This window comes from Rutidosis leptorrhynchoides, chromosome 1, assembly GCF_046630445.1.
Source record: "Rutidosis leptorrhynchoides isolate AG116_Rl617_1_P2 chromosome 1, CSIRO_AGI_Rlap_v1, whole genome shotgun sequence".
NCBI classification, from domain to species: Eukaryota; Viridiplantae; Streptophyta; class Magnoliopsida; order Asterales; family Asteraceae; genus Rutidosis; species Rutidosis leptorrhynchoides.
In genome coordinates, this window is record NC_092333.1 from 577,085,457 (window position 1) to 577,091,395 (window position 5,939).

Below are 5,939 nucleotides of genomic sequence, written 5' to 3' on the forward strand. Positions count from 1 at the left end.
TGGAAATGAAATTCTTGTGGTCTATTAAAATGATGAAAATAAATGATTATGATAAACTAAAAAACTCACCAACCTTTTGGTTGACACTTTAAAGCATGTTTATTCTCAGGTGTTAAAGAAATCTTCCGCTGTGCATTTGCTCATTTTAAAGATATTACTTGGAGTCTTTCATAGCATATTTCAAAGAACGTTGCATTCGAGTCATTGAGTTTATCAAAGATTATTATTAAATCAATTTATAGTTGGAGAGTGGATATTATGAAATGGTATGCATGCCTGTCAATTTTTGATGTAAAGAAAGATTGTCTTTTAAAAATGAATGCAATGTTTGTAAAATGTATCATATAGAGGTCAAATACCTCGCAATGTAATCAACTATTGTGAATCGTTTATAATGTATATGAACGGGTCCTTTCATGATCGGACTGGGGCTTACTAGAAGTTCCTCCACCACCGTATGTATATACATAATCCACACGCGACAGACGCGTCATTTACATATATATACACCACGGCTGTCTAGGCTACCACAGAGGAACCCAACCCGCAGGTTGATCTCTCCTACCTAGGCTACCACACAATAGGGACACACTGGGCTCCAGCAGACAAGCATCATCTAAAATGCAGTCATCACAAGAACTAACTAACCACAACAATAAGTATATCTAACAAGCATGGCAATCATAATATTACATGCTTCTATATACTATATTCTCCAGTTAGTCCCACTCACCAATTACCAGCAACCAGCTCAGATAATCTACTACTGAGCGGCTTCCTTATCTTTTTCACCTGAACATAAGGCAAACCAAGTTAGTTATTATCCATTAACATCAAATAACACAATATATAAATTTTTGTCAGAAAAAGTATCTGCTAAAAATTTTCTGTTTAACACTTATTGAAATGTCCCGTTCATATTGATTATAAACGTTCCATATTAATTGATTTCGTTGCGAGGTTTTGACCTCTATATGAGACTTTTTTCAAAGACTGCATTCATTTTTAAAACAACCATAACCTTTATTTTATCAATAAAGGTTTTAAAAAATTACGTAGATTATTAAATAATGATAATCTAAAATATACTTTTACACACAACCATTACATAATGGTTTACAATAGAAATATATTACATCGACATATGTTTCTTGAATGCAGTGTTTACACAATATCATACAAACATGGACTCCAAATCTTGTCCTTATTTTAGTATGCAATAGCGGAAGCTCTTAGTATTCACCTGAGAATAAACATGCTTTAAACGTCAACAAAAATGTTGGTGAGTTATAGGTTTAACCTATATATATCAAATCGTAACAATAGACCACAAGATTTCATATTTCAATACACATCCCATACATAGAGATAAAAATCATTCATATGGTGAACACCTGGTAACCGACATTAACAAGATGCATATATAAGAATATCCCCATCATTCCAGGACACCCTTCGGATATGATATAAATTTCGAAGTACTAAAGCATCCGGTACTTTGGATGGGGTTTGTTAGGCCCAATAGATCTATCTTTAGGATTCGCGTCAATTAGGGTGTCTGTTCCCTAATTCTTAGATTACCAGACTTAATAAAAAGGGGCATATTCGATTTCAATAATTCAACCACAGAATGTAGTTTCACGTACTTGTGTCTATAATTCAACCATAGAATGTAGTTTCACGATAATCGTTACATATATGTCTCGTTTCGTAATTCTTGAGTTAGTAGTCTTGTTTTTACATATGTAGTTCATTGTTAACACACTTAATGATATATTTAAATATCATTTTATCATGTTAAATATAGTGTATCAATATCTTAATATGATACATATATATTTAGTAGACGTTATCATAACGATAATCGTTATATATATCATTTCGAGTTTCTTAACTTAGTAATCTCATTTCTTATGTATATCACACATTGTTAATATACTTAGTGAGATACTTACTCATCATAATCTCATGTCAACCATATATATATGTCTATATATATACCACAACATGTGGTTTTTACAATTTTGTAACGTTCGTGAATCGCCGGTCAACTTGGGTGATCAATTGTCTATATGAAACTTATTTCATTTAATCAAGTCTTAACAAGTTTTATTGCTTAACACGTTGGAAACATTTAGTCATGTAAATATCAATCTCAATTAATATATATAAACATTGAAAAGTTCGGGTCACTACACTTATGCACTTTCAAAATTTACATCATAAACACTAAAATACAAACGGGCAGCATAACGGCTAGAAATCGACACTTGGTAAAATATTCACTGCCCAAGACACTCGATCGACTGTCAGAGACAGTCGGCCGACTGTATACACTCACTCGACCGAGTTTCTAGTCACTCGGCCGATGGTCTCTCACAGACACACTCGGCCGTAGGTCTTACACACTCGGTCGATGGTCGAGTCAGTCGGTCGAGTGTCAGGAGACACTCGGCCGACCGTGTTCATCTGCAGAAGCTGAAGACAAAGTGACAGGTTTCACCCAAAATTGACCAATTCTTGCTCTAGAGCTCGATTACGACCTCAAAACTGACCAAATCAAAGACACTAAGCATGTAGAAACATAAACTCACAAGATTTAGACACAAACAACATCAAATCTAACTCTTTTGACCCAAAATACACACTTTGTAAAAACTAACACAAAAACTCAATTTTCTCAATGATTAAAGCATGAAATGCTACAAATCTTACCTTGATAGACTCAGTAAATCTAAAGGAACGAGATAATGTAAAAGATTTGAGCTCAAGAACAAGGATTAGAATTTAGGGTTTTGGTAGTTGAAGAAGATGAAGTACGGGTGTGTTTGTGTGTGAGAAATTTCTGGAAACCAAAAGAATAAAATGGGAGCACTAGTCACTTAAAGTGGGTTAAATCCTACACTGTGCAACACACGGGAATTTATCAGTTATCTGATATCTTTCGTACATCATTTGGCAACCCAAACGAAGTCCAAATTAAATAAACAAACCTGTTCTGTGACCCTTGTCACAAACTGGTCCTAACCATATCATTAAATAATAACAAATATTAAATAAAAATATAAGCATATAATAACACAAAACAAACTTAAGGGAAATCTAGCAATCTTACATCTAGGCCCGATTGATTTGATAATATATAGGTTAAACCTATAACTCACCAACATTTTTGTTGACGTTTTAAGCATGTTTATTCTCAGATGATTATTAAGAGCTTCTGCTGTTGCATACTAAAATAAGGACAAGATTTGGAGTCCATGCTTGTATGATATTATGTAAAAACTGCATTCAAGAAACTTATTTTTGATGTAATATATTCTTATTGTAAACCATTATGTAATGGTCGTGTGTAAACGGTATATTTTAGATTATCATTATTTGATAATCTACGTAATGCTTTTTAAACCATTATAGATAAAATAAAAGTTATGGTTGTTTTAAAAATGAATGCAGTCTTTGAAAAACGTCTCATATAGAGGTCAAAACCTCGCGACGAAATCAATTAATATGGAACGTTTATAATCAATATGAACGTGACATTTCAGTTGGTATCCGAGCGTTGGTCTTAGAGAACCAGAAAATTGCATTAGTGTGTCTTACCGAGTTTGTTAGGATGCATTAGTGAGTCTGGACTTCGACCGTGTTTTTCTTCAAAAACGATTGCTTAACATTTTTTTTGTTGGAAACTATATATTATTAACATGTAAATATTATGTGATATATTAATCTCTTAACGTGTTTGTTATTGTGTGATAGATGTCTACCTCTAGTACAAATCCCATTGATTCACCTATTAATAATGAAGAGTCAAATATATTTTGGGAAGATTCACAAATTCCCGAAGAGGAACCGGAAGAAGAGGAACCGGAAGAAGAGGAACCGGAAGAAGAGGAACCAGAAGAGGATGAATTGGAAGAGGAAGAACCAGAAGAAGAAGAGGTTCCAGAGGAAGAAATATTGATACCTATAGTAAATCGATTAAATAAAAGAAAATCCTCAACCAATGGACCAAAGTTAATAATGGTCAATGGTGTTTCCGCCGAGGAAGCAAAATATTGGGAAGATTATCAATTTTCCGATGAATCGGATCCCGATGAGGATTCCGATGATGTTATAGAAATTACCTCTACCCAATTTAATAAAGCGAAAGAAAATAATAAGGGAAAAGGTACAAAAATAGAGAAACCCGATTCCAACCCCGATGAACTTTATATGTATCGACAACATCCGTATTTCCTAAAATGTAACAATGACCCGGGAACCTCTAAATCACCAGGTTTTTTCAAAACCATTATGGAAAACGACGGCTCGTATTAGAGGAACACAATATATTCCTAGAAAATTAGGAAAACGAACCAAGTCCGAAGAAGAAGAAACCAGTGATTCAGATTAGAGGGTTGTAATCATGTTGTGTATTATATGTATTGTAGTGTGCTTATACTTTTATGTTCTATGTAAAAATTGCTTGTATTGTTTGTTAATTATCTTTTACGAATCTAATCCTTGTCTATTTTACAGTATAAAAACAAAATGGACGTTAAGGGTAGACAACCGAATATTTTAGAAGACCTACCAGAGGATATGATTGAGGAAATCTTGTCTAGAGTCGATCAGAATTCATCAGCACATTTAGTTATGGCGAAATTAACTTGTCAAACATTTGAAAGACTTTCCAGAAATGTCTTAGTTTATAAAAGGCTTTCCTTTGATAGGTGGGGTATATCACACTGGGGAGACTGTAAGTTACGCCGTGTTTTCTTTAAAGCATTAAATGCGGGGAACCCAAATGCAATTTTACGCTACGGGTTAAGAACCTATTTTGACTCAACATATCCCAACATAGGATTTCATGAATTAGAAAGAGCTTCTAACATGCAACATAAAGAAGCATGTTATGCTTACGGGTTAGTGATGTTCGCTTCTTACCAAAGTGAGAAAAAGAACATCGGATTGCAACTTTTAAATAAGACCTTCCCACAAGTGACGGATTCAGTAGTTGGGGTGAGAAACATGGTTTTTAGATTATTGCGGGGCTGTTGGACATTACAAAACCCTCGTTCTTTTGACAACATTACAACATGCTGCCTAGCCAATGGTTATAACGGTTATTTTCCACAAGACCAAGGATGGGAAGTCGTCTTAGTAAAACCAGAATGCATGACTTGTTTCTGGACTTATGAATTACGTGTCTTTATTTCCTTTGCTGAACAACTTGCGTATTAACTAGATTTATCTTCAAAACTATCCTGTATCAAAGTGTACTATATTTCATGTTATATGTAATATAGCGAAGTTGTAAGTTTGAAGAATATTTGTTTGTTATATATTATTATAATCAGTTTTTCATATGGAATTTTAGTAGTTGAATTGTATATTAGCTACTAAGTATGAACTTAACGGGTAGGTAGTACCCGAATTTAAACTTATAAAACGCTAATATCAAGAAAAAGCTTTTATAAATGAGTTCATATTATGCTACGAAATACTATTGACTACTCTTAATATTCTGTATGATTAACTCGATTCAGTTGGCTATTTTGAAGGAAATGGCACCAACTACTCGACACATCATGAATATGAGAGAAGAGAAATTTTGTACTTTTCTTGCTGCAAACATAGCTGCAGTGCAGGCTGTGATGACCCGGGAATTTCCGACCAAATTTAAACTTTAATCTTTATATGATTCCGACACGATAAGCAAAGTCTGTGTTGTTAAGTCTCAAAAAGTTGAACTATTTTATTTCATTCATTTAACCTCGACTAGTTTTGACGATTCACGAACAATTAATTGTAAATAGATATGTGTGTACATATATATAATTGGTATTTGAAATATAATCTAAAATATTATATGAGCTAATTAATTTTGTAATTAAAATAGTATATGATATTATTATAAATCTATATACAAATATATATGTAAAGTATATTTAATA